Genomic DNA, 23084 nt, shown 5'->3' with positions numbered 1-23084 from the left:
AGCGCTAGGAAAATATGGTGGCTAACATACGCAACTAAGAGTAAGATGAGAAGCTACCCAACGGTCGAAAAGCTATAAGTGATCAAGAAGTGATCCTGAAACTACTTACATTCAAACATAACCCAAAAACCGTATTCACTTCCCGGACTCCGCCGAAAACAGACCATCATGGCTACACACGCGGTTGATTCATTTTAATTAAGTCAAATCTCAAGTTTTCTACACCCGGATATTAACAAATTCCCATCTACCACATAATCATGGGCACGGCTCTCGAAATTTTATACCCTGCAGGGGTGTCCCAACTTAGCCCATCACAAGCTCTCACGATCAACAAAGGATATTCCTTCTCCCGGAAAGACCCGATCAGCCTCGGAATCCTAGTTACAAGACATTTCGACAATGGTAAAACAAGACCAGCAAGACCACTTGACTGTGCTGACAAATCCCGATAGGAGCTGCACATCTCGTTCTCAGGGCACACCGGATGAGAAATCCGTACAACTAAAAACCATCCCTCAAGTTTCCTCGAGGTGGCGCTGCAAAGGGCTATAGTTTGTACCAACACTCAGAGGAGCACTGGCCCGAGGGGTTAAAATAAAGATGACTCTTGAGTCTGCAGAACCCAAGGGAAAAAGGCTTAGGTGGCAAATGTTAAAACCAAGGTTGGGCCTTGCTGGAGGTGTTTTATTCAAGGCGAACTGTCAAGGGGGTCCCATAACCCCAACTGTGTAAGGAACGCAAAATCAAGGAATGTAACACTGGTATGACGGAAACTAGGGTAGCAAGAGTGGAACAAAACACCGGGCATACGGCCGAGCCTTCCTCGCTTTACCAAGTATATAGATGCATTAATTAAAATAAGAGACATTGTTATATCCCAACATATGCATGATCCAACATGGAGCAAACTTCAACTTCACCTGCAACTAACACCATTATAAGAGGGGCTGAGGAAAAGCGGTAACATAGCCAAACAACGGTTTGCTAGGAAGGTGGGTTAGAGGCTTGACATGGCAACCTGGGAAGCTTGATATAACAAGTGGTAGGTAGCACGACATAGCGATAGAACGAACAACTAGAAAGCAAAGATAGAAGTGATATCGAGGGTATGGTCATCTTGCCTGAAATTCCGCAAGGAAGAAAAACGAGTCCATCAAGGAGACAAACGGACGTAGTCGAATGGATCCTCACAAACGCGACGTTACCGGAACTAACAAGAAGAAGCAACAGCGAAAAGAAGCAAGCATAATGGTAAACCAACAAGCATAAACCTGGCATGATGCACAATAAAGTATGATGCATGTCCGATTTAAAGAGGCATGACATGGCAAAGTGCACAAACAACACTATAAGTTAAGCGAAGCTCAATATGCAATGAGTTGCATATTGACGAAACACCACATGACTTATTTAGTTCTCTCTCAGTTATGTACTCATCAATATTAAATGTTGTTAAACAAGGCAAGATGTGAAACATAAATAAACTAACTATTTAGGCAAGTTTAAATGAGGCCAGAAACAACAAACAATAATTCCAAAAAATCCACATATGCAAATTTTAGAGTTTGTACTGTTCTGCCCTAAACCATATTTTAGAGTTGTTAAACATGCCAACTAATGCCACCATGTTAATCTATGCATTTTTCTACATCATTTACATATAAAGTTTATTTAAAATGGAGCTACAGTTAATTAGTTATGAAATAAATCATTTTAACATGGCATTTGAGCAAATTTAAACCAACAACAATTCAAACATTTTGAACAAGGAAGATAGTGGCAAATTATGAAACAAGGCAAAATTCTAAGCAAGTTACATATATGACATGTTTTATTTGGACGCATGGTTCAAAAGTTATTAGCAATTCATAATAGGGGCAGTTTTGTAAATATGCAATGCTCTCGGAATTTAACAAATCGCTCACAACAGGAAAAAACTGAACGGGCCGAATCTGAGCACTCTGGGCTTTGGAGCTGCTCACCATGGGCCAAGCCTAGATCGGGTGAGGAGGCAGGCCGACTGGTCGGGCTGGGCCGGTGGGCGAGGTCGAGGCCCACGCGCAGACCACGCGCGGTCAACGCGCTTGTCGCCATCCTCGTGCTTGGCTCACAAGCAGGAGGCAAGGGGCGTGGACGCTAGGAGGCTCCAGCGAGGGCGGGGCTTGGAATGGCGGTAGCGACGCGGATTCGGCGGGGATGGATGGACTCGGGCAGCGTCATCCCGGATCTGGCCGGAGCCGCGAGATCCGGCGACGGAGGATCTCAAGGCCGGCGAGCTCCTGGGAAGAAGAGGGAGGGAGCTCTGGTGATAGAGAGGAGGTGAAGGGAAGGCAGGCGGCCTGGGCGAGCTCACGAAGGCGGCGATGGGCGCCGGCGGTGGCAGGTCCGGCGAAGACGACGACCGGCGACGGGGTTCGGGCGGCGCTGGAGTAGGCTGGGCGGTTCGGGAGCTCGGGGAGGAGCGAGGGGAGCGGCGCTGGAGCTCCCAGGATTGGAGGGGAGTGGTGGCTCAGGTGGTTCCCGGTGGCGGCGGGGAGCGGGCAGGCACGAAATTTGAGGAGGGAGGTCGAAGAAGGCTAGATTTGGCATGGAGAAGTGTTTAAATAGGGTAGGGGCTAGGGTTTGAGGGTTTGGGAGGGTTTTCGGACCCTCCGCTGACGATCAGACCGCTCCGGGTGAAGGAGAAAGGTAGTTGGGACTAGGTGGGGCTAGTGGGTTGTGCCAAGAGGGCCTTGGGCTAAGAGGAGAGAAGAAAGAGAGGCCCGACAGCAGTCTTCGGAGACTGAAAACGCCTGACGTTTGACCGACTATATTGTCGCTATAGTTATCCGTTGGGGCATCAAACAAACTCTGGATGCGATGAAATATGGCAGGCGGACTACTGACAACATAACCACACCACATGCCAACTTTCATCCCTTTACGAGAACATTTTCCAGCCACTTCTGAAATAATATTTTGGATGTGCCGCGGGCACGTGCGAATGTGGATGGGCTCAGAACGGACAACGGAAATAACTGGGAGACCCGGACGGATGCAAGTTCTGAAAACATGATGATGCGATGCACATGATGACATGGAAAAATGCAACACGCAAGAGGATGACATGGCAACAACAACGAATAACTGGAAGACAGTTGGCGCATCGGACTCGGTGCATTACAAATAAACTCCACTACCCTTGTTGATAATGTTGCATATATGATAGGATATGATGTAAGACTTGCTGAGTACCTTTGTACTCATGTTTTCTTAATAACTGTTTTAGAGGAGAACACCGCCCCCTTTGATGGATTCTATGTAGATCTCGATGTTGACGAGTAGCTTGCTACTCAGGTGGCAGCCTTGAGCCTGTGAAGGGCCTTGTAGATAGTCAGGCTTCACCAAACCTTCTTTCTTTCCAATTGTCTGTACTTAGACAAGTTAGCTTCTGCATGTGCTTGTATGCTTGTATGACTTGAGTGTTGGGTCGTGTGACCCCTACCTATACGGATATGTTATGTATGGCTCGTCGAAGCCTTTTAAATTAATACTTTGAGTCGTAGAGTTTTGTTGTGATGCCATGTTGTATTTGCACATATCGAGCATATTGTGTGTATGCTTTTGAAATGCTTCGTATGTGTGGGATTTGACACCTAGTTGTTTACCCTTGGTAACCTCTCTTATGGGGAAATGTCTCCTAGTGCTTCCACTGAGCCATGGTAGCTTGCTACTACTCCGGAACAAATGGGATGACAGACATGTGTCCTTCTTTGCTCCTTTGTTTGTCCCTTCGGGGAAATGTCATGTGGTGTCTACCTGAGTCCTGTTAGCTTGCTACAGCCCAGATTCACTCAATATTGACCGACACGTGCATTGTTGGGTCATGTATGCCTATCCCTCTAAGTTAGTGCCACTTTGGGTTTACGACTAGTCATGTCGGCCCAGGTTCCTTGTCATCTATACGTGAGCCAAAAGGCGCAAACAGTCCCGGGCCAGGTAAGGTGGCACCCATGGGGATACTGTGCGTGAGGCTGCAAAGTGATATGATGGGTTACATGCTAGATCGGTGTGACTTAGGATTGGGGTCCTGACAGTTGGCTAATCCAGTGGTGGTGCGCAAGGCTAGTAGGAAGTGGAGACTTTGTATTGACTTCACTGACTTGACCAAAGCTTGTCCAACGGACCCCTTCCCCTTGCCGCACATTGACTAGAGTGTTGATTCCACCTCTGGATGTGACTTGATATCCTTCTTGGACGCATACTCTGTGTATCACCAAATCTTCATGGCCAAGGAAGATGAAGAAAAAAAACGCCTTCATCACTCATGCAACACGTACTGCTTCGTGCGTATGCCATTCGGGTTGAAGAATGTTGCACTACTGCAGGATGGTCCAAACGCGACACTACGATCAGAGGCCCTTCGACGAAACTGTGTGCAATGCCATAATCACAAATGGTGGTGTAAAAATCTCGTCAAAAAAGGTGCAAAAGGTTTGCGATGACAGATGCATCAAACACGGTTCTGAATTTAGTTGCGAGTGCAATGTAGGGAATACGGTTCAACTCAAGTAACTATTTGGGATGAGGAGGCAAAAATGAAACGGGCAACCAGATGAAGGTGTGTGTGATATACATCATACGATTCACTGGGATGAACGGTGTGTGATTGGGCAACACAATGGAAATGGTTCAACTGAACAAGATGTGTGTGATACGCGGCAAACAGGTTCATAATCTGAAATGTGTGCGAAGACCAATAATAACACAGACGATTGCTGCTGATAAGCCGTGTGAGTTGCTCTATCTATAGTAGAATAACATGTGTATATATATATAACTGAAATAAACGTCCAATTACATAAGTGACTATACAGATCATTCGCACACACCTCAATAAACAATTGCATGGATTCTAAAGTAGGAGAAATGATCGTCTAGTCATCTACTTCTTGTGACGCTCCCGCCATTACTATGTGGCTCGATCACTCATCTGGGTCAGGAAGAAGACAGTTCCTCATGTCAACGATCCGCCAGTACATCTCGTAGCTTGTGTACGCGTGCATGGCCGCGTACTTGACATGTTGTTCATCCAGTCTCTTATGCCACACACTGTGCTAGGCGTTCCTGTCCTTATTGCTCTCTTGCTTCATCTTCGCGTAGTAGGGGTCGATGATGGCTGAGGCGAGGTCAACCAGGGAGTTCAGTTTGCTTTTTGTCGCTGCCCCACACCTTGTAGTGGCTTTGGATGTTGACAAGATTCGGGCATTTCAAGTCCGAAAACTTAAGCGCTTTTAGATTCTTGGTGGTGTCCACCATAGCGAAACTGTAGTCGGAGTTGTTGATAAACCTGGAGAAGCGCTCGCAAGGCCCTGTGGCAAGGTGGAACTGGTAGACGAGGATGGCATGTCAGACGCACAACTGGGCGACGACAACCTTCTGATCGTGCCCGGCACGACCGATGGTGTACTCGAGGTCAAAGCCGACCACTCGGTACTTGTCCTCGGCAAGGAACTGCTCCATAGTTTGGATGGAGCTCTCCACCAAGACTAGATCGTTCGTGTACACCACCGAGAGGGCCTTCCCCCTCACGTGGGTGTCCACTACGTGATGCATGGTGAACTGCCCACCATTGTCGTCGTCGACTGCTGGGAGCGCTATTGGATCCACGGGGAGCGCCATTGGAACCGCTAGATGTCCTCTCTGTATGTGTCCTTGTGGGTGTTCTTATTGTATCGTGTGAGACAAGAGATGAAGGTAAATGGCCACAGGAATAACAGGTGTCCGGACGGCGTGGATTCTCGGCGCGTCCGCATGGCAGTATTTGCAGCAAGTAACTACATCGTCGCGCCGCGCCCGGCGCAACCGCTTGCACACGAACGTGCGTGATCGTGCGCCGGCCCAAAACACTAGTAGCGCGCGTGGAGGGGCGAGGGCAAAGCACCCGGAGGGATGCAATAGCAGAGCGCGCATGGTTGGAAGCGAGCAGAGCACGCCGCAGACGCCTAAACCGCAAGCACCACGCGCATAGAGCAGTTGAACACGCAGGAAATGGTTGACTACAAGTCAGCCGACAGTTGCGTCGCTGCATAGAGAGCGGCCGTGTGGTACCACCTCCATCTAGTTTATAGTCTCCTTTATATTCCATTCCATACTTTGCCCTCAAATTTGACCAACAAAATGTTAATGCTTGTTTTAAAAATTATATAATTGGAAACTATGTTCAAATACAAATCCAACTATATAATCTTTGGCAACATGCATTCGTATTTTATTAGTTAAATCATACTTATAAACCAGGACGGTGGTATAGTAGGTAATTAAATTGCAAATATTTTTTTTATTAACCATATGTGTACGTGGCCTTTCGTCCTCCTCTCGCACGTCTTGTCACCCCGCTGCCACAGACGACTTACAACGCAAGCTTGCGCAGTGTGCGGGGGCGTTCTTTTCGCCAAAAGGTAGCACCAATGAATCGTCGGTGAGCCCGTTCCCGCGCAATCTTGCATGTTCCCGGACAAGCTTCCCGCCCAACTCGGTGAAATCCCCCAAAATCCCAATGCTTACGGGCCTGCTGTAAAAACCCTCACGGTCGGCGAGTCCTGCGTCGCATTTTCCCCTCCATCCCTGTAGCTTATCTTGTCTGCTTCTCCCACATTCGCCAATGGCACCGGTCCGGCATCGTCGCTCAACCACTCTGTCGTCATCAAAGGACAGGTCTAGCTGGGAGGCTACACCATGGCGGTGGCGCAGTCCCCGGCGTAGTGTAGTGCGCGTGGTGTCCCTGTTGGGTATGCGCGGAACACCGACCACACGCTCCGCCATTGGTGCCCGTTGGTAGCTGTTGCCGGCCGTTGTTGCCGCCACACCACCGTCGAAAGCCGGGGCCATCGCCCGCTCGACCACCATGGCCCGAAGACGGGAGGTGGTGGTTGTGGCCGCCACCCCGTCGGAGGCCGTCGTGGCCGCCAGCCCACCGTTGATCACCGGGGTCATCACCCGCTCCGCCACCGCCGCCCGAAGGCAGGAGGCGCAGGTGGATGCCCTCACGTGCGACAGCGACCTTGTGCGCTACACCGAGTTCCTATGGGAGGAGGAGGAGCGCCTCGTCGAGCATGCAAAGAGCCTTACCGCCGCAGTGGCCGCGGCACATGCCGCCTCAGAGGCGAGAAATCAGGAGATCTACAAGGAGAACCACTGCTTTGAGAGGGGTCGTCTGGAGCGGCAGAGGGCATTCGAGTTGAGCATCGCTGAAGCTGCATTAGCGACAGGCACCGCATTGCGATTGCCCAGCTTGTCGACAGGCTCCTCCTCCTTCGCCTCTACTGAGCGCGCTCGGTAGAGGAGAGGCTGCCGGAAGTAGTACAAAGCCCCTCCCTACTAGTAATAGTAGTAGTAGTAATATTTAGGGGCTATTTTGTTCAGTTTATCTGACTATAGATGCGGTGGAACTGTACAACATACTTAAAATTAGCTAGTATATATAGTTGAACTAGCTATTTCAGTACGTGGTTGGCAACAATTGGGGAAAAGTTTGGTCGGTTCAGCTGTCAAGTTGAACTGTTTGTATAAATTAAGAATGACTGCTTAATCTATGAATGAAATCTATGCTTAATTATTGAATTTTAGTTGCAAAAATTAGATACAACTAGTGATTTTTAGCTTCATATTTTCACAAATCGCAGTGTTACGAGGATTGACAAATCTTACAAAATTGTTTGTACGTGGTTGCACATGGGTCATCCAAAACAACCATTTGTGTTGAAGGGATGCACAAATCTCGCGCTGCTCTCACTTTGCATACGGGTGTTCTATCTAAAACGTTTGCGATCAAGAGCTGCAGAAATCCGCGCGGCACGACACCTCTTACAACCATTAAAACCAAGACATGTGGCGTCACGTGAATGGTTAACAGAATTTTGGATTTACTACAATTTAAAAACCAGGCATCTCAATGTTTTGCTGGCAATCAACGGTGCCCCGGTGTTTGAAATTCATTCCCATTTCTTGCATGGGACCTAATCATGCACCCAAGGACACAGATTTGATTTTTCAACCAATTTATATGCACTGGAGCATGTGCATGTAGTTCAAGTTTGAATTATGCACATAAAATGCATTGAAAACTTAGTTAATGCATAAAAATGTCCAAACGATACCCGAAAAACCACAAAAATTCACACAACACTCCTATTGTTCTATGTTGACACGAGAAAAAAAATTGAAAGCAATAAGAGGCAATGGATATCGTTTCGTCCCCAAAGGTGGGATGTTCCCTACTGAAAACCATCATGCTTGTTGTGAGAAGCTCCGGTTTTTGAGAAGCATATACCCAAACCTGCCCCAAATGGGACAAAATTTGTACCACGACATGTTGATGCTGCTCGATGATAGCATGCCAATTTGATGAATTTCAGACGAGTTTTGGATTTACTAGAATTTAAAAACCATGCATCTCAATGTTTTGCCGGCAATCGACGGTGCCCCGGTGTTTGAAATTCATTCCCATTTTCTTGCATGGGACCTAAGCATGCACCCAAGGACACATATTTGATTTTTCAACCAATTTATATGCACTGGAGCATGTGCATGCAGTTCAAATTTGAATTATGTACATAAAATGCATTGAAAACTCAGTTAATGCAAAAAATGTCCAAACAAACCCCGAAAAATCACAAAAATTCACACAACACTCCTGTTGTTCTATGTTGACATGAGAAAAAAACATGGAAGCAATAAGAGGCAATGGATATCGTTTCGTCCCCAAAGGTTGGACGTTCCCTGCCAAAAACCATCATGCTTGTTGTGAGAAGCTCCGGTTTGTGAGAAGCATATACCGAAACCTAGCGCAAATGGGACAACATTTGTACCACGGCATGTTGATGTCGCTCCATGATAGCATGCCAAGTTTCATGAATTTAAGACGAGTTTTGGATTTACTAGAATTTAAAAACTAGGCTTCTTAATGTTTTGCCCGCAATCAACGATGCCCTAGTTTTTGAAATTCATTCCCATTTCTTGCATGGGACCTAAGCATGCACCAAAGGAAGGAGATTTGTTTTTTCAACCAATTTATATGCACTGGAGCATGTGCATGTAGTTCAAATTTGAATTGTTCTCTTGAAATGTCTAGAAAACCTATTTAATGTACAAAATGTTCAAACAAACCCTGACTAATTTCAATTCTTTTACGACACACATATAGTTGCATGTTCACTCTAGATAAAAGATCTAGCAATTCAAACACTGTCCATTGCCGTTGTGACCCCATTATGTAATTCAAATCAAGATGAAAAATCAAGTAGATCGCACACAGTTTATTATCAGCAACCGTGAGGGATGTAGTACAAAATATCTTGGAGCACCATCGGTGTATAGTACGCCTATGGCTTATGCGAGAAGGTGAGTCGACTACAGTCCCCAGCTGGTGTCTCAAGCACACTAGCTTGCTCCCAAAATATCATTTCATTGTTTAATCGTCGCTGGTGAAAGATGGGCACGTGGACCCGCGTCGTGAGGGAAACTTCAGTGGCCCACTCCGGCGAGAGCGTGGCCGTAGCCACCTTGCGTGTGCTAACAAGGTGCATGAGCGCGGCCGCAATATGCAATCGGGCGGCAAAGGCAGCCCAAACGGCCGCTGTTGCTTCTCAGGTGGCGGCAGCAACACCTGCCTCCGGGATAGCAACTAGCGAGAGCGGCACAGCAGTTGTCCACTCTGCAGCAGCGGCCTTAGCCCTGATGGAGACCACCCATGACCATGTCGAGGCCGCCCACACCAAGCTCCTGGTGGTCACCGCACAAATCGAACGAATCTTCTCCGACAATGGTCAGCAACCCACGGCTAAAGAGCTGGCAATCGCCGAGAGCGTTCGAGGAGCCGTCTGTTCCTCCATCGCACACCTTCCAACGACGGAGCCCGTCCAAGCCCAGATCGCGTCCGCCCACGCCCAGCTTGTGGCTGCCTTTTTCCAAAGAGATGGAGGACAAGGATGGCAAGATGCTTGCCAAGTATGGTGCGATGGATGCCATGGAGCCCCTTCCCCAGGAGACCGTCGGGAGCGAGCTAGACATGGAGGCGGTGGTGGAGATCGACGAGCACCAGCCATAGTAGTACTCTTTGTTTTGTTTAATTAAGAGCGACAGTCTTTAATTTGTTACAGTAATGTTTAGGTCAGCTAGCTCTGTTTAATTGTTGAACTTGCTCGATTAAGAAGTGTGGGTGTGCTGTAGTCTCCTTTGTGTACCCAAATTATGCAATGACGTGGATGACCACTCTAACCATGGAAATTCGAACCAAAACTTTTGACGTTCAAACTCATCACACACGGGTTAAGCTATCTAAATCGTTTGTGATGTCCACATATCATACATAGTTCTGAATAAGGGACCGTGTGAGATGACAGTTTGCGCGCCAGTTTTTTGGCTGAAGCAATTCCAAATTTTCTGCTTCCTCAGAAATATTTACCTCCCCGCCCCCTCCCCCTTACCAAAATCCACATTTCCCCTCTTTCCGCCTTTCTTTCAAAATTAAAACCTTCACTCCTTGCTTGCAGCGCTGCCGCCTCCTCGCCGGCGACCCTCCTTCACGCTGCTCAGCCTCCTCTATCCAGGTAGGTAATCCACACCCGACCCCCATCCTTCTCGTCCTTCCACATCCCACATGCCCTGACCACCGGCGTGAGCACGACACCTTCCACCCAAATCACAAACCCATCCACCAAAAAAGCGCTGGCCTAAGCCATGGTAGCCAGGACCTCAAGGAGCATTTGGCAACGGAGAAGCAAATCTCTGCCTCACATGCGAATGAGGTCAGAATGGCTACCATTCGTGTCGACCCCAGATCTTGAAGGAGCACCTTGCCAATTGCTAGCTACGCCGATTAAGCATGCTCGGTTTACCCGTTGCGTGTGCTGCTCCTGCCTTTCCTTCACAAATTCTAGTGAATTGTGCTATCTAATTTCACAATGCAATCTGTTGCTCTAGTGTATATGTTCCACATGTCGTGCAGTGTGGTTCCCACTTATTAACTGTTTTGTTAACTAGTTGTCATCTTCAGTTTTCTGTTTGGTTCAATTCTGCAAATGTGATGTTCAATTCTTCAGGCTGCAATTTTGTATTGTCTTCCATGTGAGAAATAAATCGAATTTATATTTACAAAATTGTGGGTGCATTCTGTTATTGTATACCATGTGAGGAATAAATTAAATTTGGATGTAGTAAATGCATGAGAAACAAATACAATTGCTACAATTGGATGTAGTTAACTGTTTGGTTAACTCTCTGATCTTCTATTAGGAGTATGTTATATTGTGCAATGTGGTGCCCATTTAATGTTTGGTTCATTTGTTGTGGTGTTTAGTTAATTGCTTGGTTCAATTCTGCAATGCGATGTCCAATTGTCGTGGGTAGAATTTTGTATTTTTGTGCATGTGAGGAATAAATCGAATTTGGCTACACTTAATACATCAGAAACATATACAAGTGCTATATTTCCTAGTTCTTAATCATGATTGGTTTGGGTAAATGGGTTTTCCATGTGGCTTCAATTAATCTAATGAATCTGCAATGTGCTTATTTTTCATCAACATATTTTACTGATAGCATGTGAACCCTTACTTAACCTGATGACTAACTACCTTATATGTGTTGCAGGGAAATAATGGGAAGCACTGAGGTTTACAATCGATGTTAGCACGTGCATGGTCCGTTGTCTAATAGCACATTATTGCGCAATTGCATGAACCATTCTACTATTTTGGTTTTTAACAATTTGGTCTTGCACATGTAGGTCCTCCTATCAGAGGTTTTGACCCACTGTTCGACCCTTTTTCCATATGGGGAAATGAGTTGAACATGAATATCAATCAAATCAAGAAACTGAGAAAGATTATTAGGATAAAGAAATTAGCGACAAAAAATGACAAGATCTTTGTCTGCACAATGAAGAAGACATCAGTTCACTACAAGATGGTACTAACTATTATACCTTGCCTTTTTTATTCCTTTGCCCCATTTCCAATATAGAGAAGATATTTATGCACATCCATGTTTTCAGGCCTTTCCAAAGCAGTTTGCTGATGATTACCTCTCAAACCACCTCTATGGTCAGGAGGCAAGGAAGGTTTTCATACAACACCCACGGTTCAATATTGAAGTGTTCCTGAAGAGGACGACGGACGGACGGACGGTCAATCATCCACAGGCACTGGCCTGAAGTTGCGAAGACCTTCAACATGAATGAAGGCTCAATATTCGGCTGCCACTTCAGCAACTTTCCAGATGAGATGCATCTGTGTATATACCGTCTATGATGCTAATTTCGAAAGGTTCTACATGTTGCATGTGGAACTTGCTGCTGGTGCAGTTTTGTAATGGGGTTGCTGAGTGCTGAAGCTATATCATGTTGTACTCTGATGTATTTCAATTATGAAATTTTGCTTCCTTAATATGGAAATGAAATATACTGTGTGCTTAATATGAAATGTCAATTAGATTAATAATGGATTGTGAATAATCGGATAATTAGCCCGCTAATGGTGAATTAGCCTGCTAATTTTGTTCTGCTATTGCAAACGGTTGTTGAACAAATACCGTGGGCGATGACCTCAGGCAACGCACACGGTTTCTAGGAATAAACCATGTTGGATAAATGAACAATCACACACGATTTCTCTCAAAAACTATATGCATTAGGCCGCCTTGTGCAAACGTTTACCACATAAAAACTGTGTGTGATGGATAGCCTTTGCCACACAGTTTCTTCTACGGACCGTGTGTGATACATTCAATAATGCAAACGATTTAACGGGAAAAATTGTGTGTGATGTACCTGTGAACAGAAACGTTTTCCTTGGAGCGACTGTGTGGGATGTGCATAGGAACAGAAATGTTTAGAGGGGACTGACTGTGTGGGATGTACTTGCGACCGGAAACAATTTCAATGTATAATTGTATTTTTTAGCTCTACTATACGTATTTCCGTATTTGAGTGCTCGCCGGTCGTACACGACCTCATTTTGCCGAACGTGTGTGCTAGGAGGGCATATACCCGACGGTTTTTGTGTCATGTGGGAAGGACCCCCCTATCGCCCACACTCACTTGGCGACGGTTCCAGATGCAGTTGCGAAAAGGGGTTTTAAACCGTTTGTTTAGGACCGACATGCACCAGTGCTGGTTCTACATTCGCAAGGGCCGTGCAGATTGGGTTTGAGCCACAGCTGCACAGGAACATTGAAGCATACATGGATGACATCATGGTCAAAACCAAAGACAAATCTTCACTCATATAAGATTTAAAAGAGACCTTTGCAAATTAGTGGAAGATGAACTTAAATCTTAATCCAGAGAAATGTGTATTTGGCGTTCCGTCCGGCAAGCTCCTTAGGTTCTTTGTATCTCAGCAAGGGATAGAAGACAACCCCGACAAGATGAAAGCAATAGAGCAGATCCAAGCCCTGAAGACAGTTAAGGATGTGAGACGCTTAACTGGCTGTGTGGCTGCACTAAGCAGGTTCATTTCTAAATTCGCTAAGCACGCCTTGTCGTTCTTCAAGATTTTGAAGAAGGATGGTCTAGTAAAATGGACTCCGAAGGCCGAGGCTGCGCTATGGGAACTGAAAGCTTACCTTTCATCTACTGCAACCTAGGTCACACCCAAAACACAAGAGCCGTTGCTGCTGTACTTAGTGGCAACAAACCAAGTGGTTAGTGCAGCCTTGGTGGCATAGAGGGAAGTGGAAAGCGAAGAAGCTATTGCGGCAGAACTTGCCAGTATTGAGCCAATTTCATCCTTGGCAAGATCTGCTAGCGGCAACGGGGGGAAACCACATTTCAGCACTCACGATCAGGAGGGTGTGGCAAGAAAGCAAATGGTGCAGCGACTTGTTTACTTTGTCAGCTAGCTCTTGCGCGGGGCTAGATAAAGGTACTCTGGGGTCCAAAAGCCGATCTTCGGCTTTTTGATGGCCTCGAGGAAGCTGCGCCATTACTTTCAAGCACACGAGATCACTGTTGTTACTCGCCTCCCACTATAGCGTATTTTGAGGAACCCTGAGGCCACCGGCATGATAGTAGAGTGTGCTCTTGTACTGTCGAGTTTTGACTTGAAATTTGAAAGCACATCTACTATCTAAAGTAGAGCGTTAGCAGAATTCATAGCAGAACGGGTGCCAACTCCAGATAAAGAACTTGTGGAAACTGTCCTCCCCGGCAAGGAGGCTCCGATGGAATGTGCCATGTACTTTAACGGTGCTTTCGCACTCCAAGGTGGTGGCGCAGGAGTGTTAATCGTTTCCCCCACCAGAGAACACCTCAAGTACATCATCCAGATGCATTTGCCCAGGGAAAACGCCACAAACAACATGGCTGAATATGAAGGACTCCTTGCTGGGCTCTGGATTGCTGTTGAGTTCGGAATCAAGAAGTTGATCATACACCATGACTCCCAGCTTGTCGTGAAGCAGGTCAACAAGTATTATCAGAGCTTGCTGATGGAAGCATACATGGAAGAAGAGAGAAAGCTGGAAGAGCACTTCGATGGGTTGCAAATGGAGCATGTATCCCATGTATAAAACAACATCGCTGATCACCTTTCAAAATGTGCGGCATAGAATCTCCCTATGGAACCATGCACTTTTGTGCTGCGCCTCACCCGACCAATAGTTTCTCAATCAGCCTTGGCTAGAAAAAGAAGGAAGCTCAACTCTGGCAAGCATTTCCTGGTAGAACTCCATGGATCTGCCGGTGAAAAGGCTGTTGGGGATCAGCAAGCTTTTAGCCATTAAAACAAGTGCTCCCACAGCTAAAGAGATGCCTTTTAGTCCTGGTCGTCGAGCCCCAGGCTCCGGCATGGGCACAACACAAAGTCCAATTCCTGCAAACTGAAGAATTTCCTGATCCAGAGCAATCTGAGAAAGTAGCCTGGCCATCGAGTATGTACCAGTTTGTGGACAACATTCTGTACAGAAAGAGGCCGAACGGCATGAAGTTGAAGTGCATCACTCAAGAGGGTGGACTACATCTCTTGACAGAGATACATGGGAGCGCATGTGGCTGACATCTGGGATCGAGAACACTTGTTGGGAAAGCATTTCGGGAACGGGCAGGTTGAAAGAATAAACGCTGAAGTTTTGTGAGTGCTAAAAACAATAACCTTTAATAGACTGCAAAATGCGGCAAGCGCTGGATTGATGAGTTGCATGTGGTTGTTTGGTCAATCAGAACGACACCAAATGGAGCTACTGGCCAGACTCCCTTCTACATGGTCTATGGGGCAAAAGCAGTGCTCCCCACAGAACTCCTATACGGGTCACTTTGGGTACTTTCCTACGATGAAGTAGCGTAAGAGCATCTACGGCATGACGATGCCATGCTCCTCTAGGAGGGCCATCTCCGGGTGGCTATACGTGCTGCACGGTACCGGCAAGCCCTAAGCCGCTACCACAGCCGCAGGGTTCACGCCCGGAGCCTTGAGGAAGGTGACCCTGTCCTTAGGCATGTTTAGTTTGCCAAGGCTTCAAACAAGTTGACACCAAAATGGGAAGGCCCTTACCGAGTAGTACTTGTCACCAGACGCGGTGCAGTTCATCCGGAGACCGAAGATGGCACCAATGTCGGTGTCAAAACCGGCGGATCTCAGGTAGGGGGTCCCGAACTCTGCGTCTAGGCCGGATGGTAACAGGAGGCAGGGAACACTTTGTTTTACCCAAGTTCGGGTCCTCTCGATGGAGGTAATACCCTACTCCTGTTTGATTAATATTGATGATATGGGTAGTACAAGAGTAGATCTACCACGAGATCAAGGAGGCTAAACCCTAGAAGCTAGCCTATGGTATGATTGTTGTGTATGGAGTTGATTGCCTACGGACTACAACCCTCCGGTTTATATAGACACCGGATAGGGTTAGGGTTACATAAATTCGGTTACAATGGTAGGAGATCTTGAATATCCGCATCGCCAAGCTTGCCTTCCACGCCAAGGAAAGTCCCATCCGGACACAGGACAAAGTCTTCAATCTTGTATCTTCATAGTCCAGGAGTCCGGCTGAAGGTATAGTCCGGCTGAAGGTATAGTCCGGCTACCCGAACACCCCCTAATCCAGGACTTCCTCAGCAGCCCAATGCAGAACTCACGGAATATTGAGCATCTTCGTAAGTTCTACCCATAAGGCGCAGTTGCGGGGCCTTGCCCTAGCAACCTGTATTGTACAAGCATAGTCCTCTGGTCTTGTAACCCTTTGTACAAAGCTAGACGAAGAACCCGCGCAAAGATAATAAAATGAAGCGCTGGCACAAAACTTGCATGCATGTTTACTTAAGTATGACTAGCAAAAAGGCCCATGCATTGGAACGGGAGAAAAATAATCCTATCATATCTCTAGCTGGGTTAGTTGGACAAACTGTGTGTGGCCGGTTGGCGGGTTATGAGATCGAACCCTGCCATCAGATTTTTTTTCTGTTTGGCAACTCTCCGGACGTGGGCCACAGTGTGCCGTCAGGTGGGCTTCCTCCGTTGGGCCAAAACTGGTGGCATGTAAAGTAACCAAATAGCGTACATGAAATTAATTGAAGTGGATCAAACAAAATGAGATGAAACCAAGAATATCACCTCCCTTTAATAATAGGTACAGATTTTGTGAAATCCATTTAAAGAGGATCGTACACTGCTGTTTTTCTCCTATGCTAACAACAGGGCCCCTGCTGCGGATGAATTCCTTGAAAGGAAGCAATGAGAACAAGCTAGCGCAAATAAGAAGGACAACAAACGCATGTAAGTCCCGGGCAGCTCCTCCTTATCGGAGCGATAAGAAGGAAAGCAAATGCAAATAAGTTCCCCTCGCCATCCATAGTGTGTTACTGTATGAAAATTTTGGGCCTAAGGAAACCTTGTCACTCCTAACATCTATGATTCCATCCTTTGATTTGAAGTTTCTTCAGTCAAGTTGGTCACAGTAGCATTTGGAGGGAGGACAGACTAGGGGTAGGTTTTCCCTTCACACTCATAGCCCATCTGATAGGGTTCGGTAGCGACTATGGGAGGGTCCAGCTGGTGTAAGTGGGGGCAAAAGGAGCGCTTTGGTAGAAGCCTAGCCTGACCCTGTTAGGACAGCCGGACACAGTCTGACAAGATTGGGAGGGCACCAACCCGGCAAGGAAGAAGAGGCCAGAGACGGGGGAAGTGGCTAGGAGATGCCCTGGTCACCCCCGTCAGGACCAGAGGAACGCGGTAGGAGGGACACCGATAGGGAAGACGAAGCCAAAGTCCACAAGGAAGCCTACCGGGGTCCAGCTGGTGGAAGTGGAGTCGACCGGGCCAAGCACCCCCAGCAAATCACTCTGTTAGGGGTCCAGCTGCACATGATGGCGCTATCCATGCCTACCTGACGGTGACAGTGTGTCTGCCGCTTAGTCAGAGTCTGAGTCATGAGATTCATGCTTGACGACAGGGGGCTTGGCATCGTCATCTTCGCGCGGCAGTGTTCTCTTTGTTGTTGTCGCTCGACGAGGAGCTTTCGTCATCAGTTAAGCTCTCCGCACATCACCCTAAGTGAGCACCCGAATGACCAAATACCTTGATGGAGAGCAGATCAGCCTACATTAGCTTAAAATGAAGGATGTGCCCCTCCGCCAAGCTATGGTCACGGGCAAAAGTCTTCCAACCATGCCGGAGAAGCATGACATGAGGTGCAGGGAACTCAACGTCCACCCGCATGTTGCCATTGCAGCAACTCCTCATGTTCAGCCTCAACCCGTGTGGCCAGTCAACCTCTGTCGGTGTCAAAACCGGCAGATCTCAGGTAGGGGGTCCCGACCTGTGCGTCTAAGGTCGATGGTAACAGGAGACAGGGGACACGATGTTTAGCCAGGTTCGGGCCCTCTCTATGGAGGTAATACCCTACTTCCTGCTTGCTTGATCTTGATGATATGAGTATTACAAGATTTGATCTACCACGAGATCGTAGAGGCTAAACCCTAGAAGCTAGCCTATGATTATGATTGTTGTGTATCTATTGACTAGCCTGGCCCTGGTTTATATAATGCACCAGAGGCCTAGGATAACAAGAGTCCTAGCCGAGTACGCCGGTGGGGGAGGAGTCCTTGTCTTGACCACCAAGTCTAGTGGAATCTTCCTTGTATGCGACAGCTGTCCGAACTGGCCCATGAGTATACGGCCATGGGGGTCCTCGGCCCAATCTAACTGACTGGGAGATGACGTGGTGAGTACCCCCTAGTCCAAGACACCGTTAGTAGCCCCCTAAACAAGTCTTCAAGTTGGGGACGCTCCTTGGTTCTTCTGAACTGTTCTTTGCCTTCGGTCGTCGGTCTTGAAAACTGGTTCAACAAATCGTCCCATCTTCTATCTTGAGGATTGCCGAGCTAAATCTAAAGTTCTCACACGTCGGGTATCCGAGGAGCCCTTTAAGTCTTCGGCCTTTACCATTGCCTTGTTATTTTTATGCCACACCTTGGGTTTGAAGTTGTTCCCGGGCAGCAGCGTCCTCTTGCGACCGAGCTCCAATGTCGGACTGCATTCGAGGTATCTTTTGCAGCCGAGCACCAACACCGGACCGCTTTCCGAGCTCCAACGTCGGAATGTATCCGAGCTCCAACGCTAGACTATGTCCAAACTCCAACGCCGGACTGTATCCGGGCTCCAACGCCAGACTATATCCGAGGTGTCATATCACCTTGGTTCAAAAAAGTCGAAGGAGTTTAGCCAAGCTTAATGTCGGAAATGCCCTCTATGGAGCCAGCCACTCGCGCCTGAGCTTTATGCCGGACTACTTCCGAGGTGGCGCACCACCCCGACTGTGGGTCGATTTTTTGTCAATATTTTTTATTGGTGCAATTTATTCTCTGCCGAGATATACAGCTAGTAGCCCTCAAGGTGTGTATCGGTCTAAAACCCGAGATGCACCTGAAGGATGACGTAAGACTACAGATCCCAGTAGCCGCTGAGACTCAGGTTGATGCGCGAAATCGGCCTGAGGATCAACTCCTAGCTCGGTAGCATACATAGGAATAAAAACGCAGTGTAATATATTAGAAATAATGTTGATCAGCGGACGGGCCCCAGAGAGAGGGTCGTGAGAAGTCGCCGTGATATATTAGCTTGATGCCAGATAGGTCCAGATGGCACTTATTGTTGTCCGAAGATGCGCTTTCCCATAGTTCGATCAAGCCGAACATTGAGCCCTTCGAATTTTCTGCATTGAATAGGCAATGCAGTAGCCCCCGAGATATTGGTCACGTGGAAAGACCAGATCAGGGGATCGATGTGCCCCTTCAATATTTTTAAATAATGAGCGCAAAGCCCAGTATCCCCGAGCCTTAATGTGGGCATGGGTGGCCGAATTAAGGATCGATATCCAGAGTAAAATCATAGATTATGTGTAGTGATTCTATGTATCCGTGTACTTTACATCATTATTTTGACTCCATTGTGACTGTTTAACAGTTGAAAGTGGCCCATCGTTGACCTCTGCCCCTTGGTAGATACTAGACGGGGTGTTTTCGCAATAACAAAACAACCCTTAGCCGACGTCTCGGTGCCCGAAGGCGGTTGTGTTAGCGGAAACGAGGTAATCAGATATGCGGGGTATAATTTTCGCTTAGTCATAGGAGCTTTAAACTAGGGAAGCTAGCTATGAGCCCCCGGTTAGTGTTCGGCGACATCCGAGGTCAAGCTGTAAACACTTCGGCTGATGTTATGAACGGCCCGACATTTAACATAGTCATCGGATCGCTAACCAGTTTACGCCTATTGTGACAGTTAGTTTTCGGCTTTCTCCACTGAGGTGCTTAACCATGTGAGCTGGAAGTACAATCGCAGTGGCTCTCCCTTTGCACACCTAGCCGAACAAAGCGGAACGTAGGAGGCAAGCACAGGAGCCGGGCAACCCAACTATTGACCGAAGACACAATTCGAAACCGATGCATATATGGCAGTATCCGAGAGTGCTTTTGCCGAATCTCTAAAGGTGTCCGGCGTTGCGCTACGAGACTAATGCTGGAAACACAAAAATAGTTTAAAAGTACCATAGGCTTGGAAAACCAAAAAATGTCAGTGAAAACCTGACGTCCGAATAAGATCAAGTGTTCGGTGCCAATATGAAAATTGAACTGTAGAAAAAAAAAGTGCTTTTGTCGTGCTTTAACATGACACATCCTATCTCAAGACTTCAAGCAGTTCACCCTACGGCTTCAACCTCCTATCCCGAAGGCGGAGTACTTCTCATTACGCCAGTTTAGCAAACTAAACTCTAGCGGCTTTGAGAGAGAAATTAGGATCCCTGGCTAGTGATCACACACTCGTGTCGAAAAAAGGAGTGATAAATATAATAATAAAAAAACTTTGCAACGACTAAGAAGAAGAACACTTATTATAAAACGACTCATATAAATTTAAGAGCCCCCAAGTGACTTGGATAAAAGAATTTTATGTATAATGATTGTATGTACCGAAGTACTTATATCATATCTGTGTTCACCCGAACTTTAAACGCGTCCTAACCGACCGTCGGCTTCTCCCTCTTCGGCCAAGGGCCTAAAAGTGTCATGCACTCCACCTGTCGAGAGAATCGATGGTGTTTCCGATGACCAGGCAATCAGGCCATAAGGCTGTAACAGACAAAGCGCGCTCAGGGAACTTATGCTATATTACTGACGAACTGTAAGAAGCATCTTTGAAGAAAATAGTACCCCCACCGATACCTTTCTTCAGTGCTCATTATTACTATGAGACTTGTGCACTAGAGTTTTTGTACTCATGAGTTTCGTTGTGTGCCGACCATAATTGAAAACAATAAGAGCGCTAGCTTTCGGCTTCACCCAGTCTGAGCGGCTTGGATGACCCGATCGTGACAATCGCAGAGGTGCTCCCTTTACTCCCTAGTCGAACAATTGGGAACGTAGGGGTAAACACAGGAGCGAGGCAACCCAGCTTGCAAATCTCTCAAGTCAACATGGTGCATATTGTGGCGTAATAGACGAACAAGGAACGAAGCCGTACAAAGTGTAATCATTTGCAAGAGGAAAGGCTTCATAAAGCAAGCCCCCAAGTAAATGGGGTATTTGAATTTGTGTGTCACAAACAAAGTTTTGACAAGGAAATTTTTTACAAGCAATTTTTTTCAAAAAAGTATAATGCTTGGTCGAACCGAACACAAGTTAAATATTTAAAACTTTGAGCATGAAGGCAACTTAGCTGGTTAATGTGTTTGGTATTGATGACGCAGTCCGAGCTTCATGCGGGACAAGGTTCCATCCCCCAAGCCAGTCCCGAGGTGGCGGAGCAAAGAGCTCGGCACTCCGAAGTGGTGACATAGCACGGTCAATGCAGGTCGGCAGAGTGATGCCGAAGTCCCGGGCATGGGGTAATGAATGTTGATGAAGCTCCCCGTCCAGCCGAGGTGACGTGGTATGTAAGTATGCCGAGTTGATGATACTACCCAACCCGGATCATTTTCCTATGCACAAAAAATAGTGCAAACCAGAGATAATAGTAATAGTAATAATTAAAAAAAATCATTGCATAGTGAATAATTTATGCAAAGTGGGTAATAAAAGAAATATGGCCTGGCGCCGAAGTCAATGTCGATGCAGGGCATCGGCGTGATGCGGTAAAGGCTGAATTCACAGGTCGGTCCGAGTTCCGGATGCGGCGTTCGCCGGACCATGTACGGAAACTGACCGAACCACCATGCGACCTCGTTAATGCGGCCACCATTTGATAGACCTGTGTACATATAATGGACAAACCAGAGTAATAATTCCTTGGGAAAAATGAACCCAAACAAGCAAAAAATACTAGGATTAATAGCACCTGGTTTATTTGTTGTAGCAATCCGAAGAAAGGTGATTCCCAAAATTGGGACTCGATCTTCACACCCATTGCCTGATGGGCGATAAAGCGACGGCATGGCGATGCTGGCAAAGGTTGGCTCGCCAAGGCAAAGCCCTCGGTCCAGCTAATCGTGACTGAGCTGGTTGGCTAGTGACGCCAAAGTCTCCGGAGTAGGTTGATGAAGATATGGCGAAACCCCCGGTCCAGCCGAGATGTCGAAGCCTCGATGTCAGCCGATGAGTCGAAGTAGGTCGGCGTGATGGACACCGGCTTGAAGAAGAAACAGTGCAGCCCTGCCGATGCAAGTCGTGACGTGGTCAATGCCGGCTTGATGAAGTGACCATGCAGCGACGCCGGTTTGCCAGCTCCATGTAATCCGTGGGGCGGCGATGTTGGTAATGATTTATCCTTCGCGATGCCAAACTCTTGTTCGGCTTACCGAGATGATGATCCGAAGAAGTTGAGCTCGGCTCAACCAAGTAACGACGTGTCTAGCGCAGGTCGGCAGCCTTGGAGCAATATTGCCGGACTGGTTTGACACCAACATGATGATGAAGATGACCTCAGGGGAGGCTTAAAATTTTACGGGCACGTGTTTAAAAATGACGCACAATACCCTAGAAGGGGACTCCTCTAAAAAGGTTGTCCAATATCACGTTCATAAAGAAACATGAATTCGGGTCGGATCCGTATTCGCGCAGAAAATAGATCCGAAAATTGGTCCACTCATCGAAAGGTTCCCGGAGTTTGAACCATCGGATCAAGCTGAAATTTGGAGGGGTGGTAGATATGGGAATTCCGCAGTAGATGAATGGTTGGATCTTCCAAAGGACCTCCGAACTGGGCTCTGGAGACCACGCCCTTAACTCGTCCAGATTCTCGTCCAGATTTGACAGGGCTCCGGTATATCGTAGATTGTCAGAGATTCCTCCATTTGAACTCGACGAAATTTTGCATGGCTGTTGTAGACGTAATTCCGCACTATTCCATCGAAGCAATCATCAAACCGACGCTCGAGGAGGCAGCGACGGCTGATACAAGTTCGTTGTCCATAAAAACAGCACGGCCGCCCGAGGGTAATGTTGACGTTGAGCCCTCAAGCTCCATGGATGATTCCTCTATGATCATGATAGAGATCGGAGTTGATGTTGAAGAAGGCCCCCGTTCGAATATGATGATCGGAGATGGAGCATGTTCCTCGGTCGAGCCAAGGTGACCAGTCGAGCCGACGACGAAGATGTCAGTGTCGCAGTTGAC

The sequence above is a fragment of the Triticum aestivum genome, chromosome 4A (genome assembly GCF_018294505.1).
Source record: "Triticum aestivum cultivar Chinese Spring chromosome 4A, IWGSC CS RefSeq v2.1, whole genome shotgun sequence".
Classification (NCBI taxonomy): Eukaryota; Viridiplantae; Streptophyta; class Magnoliopsida; order Poales; family Poaceae; genus Triticum; species Triticum aestivum.
The sequence above is the reverse complement of the archived record's forward strand: the minus strand, read 5'-3'. Positions refer to the sequence as shown.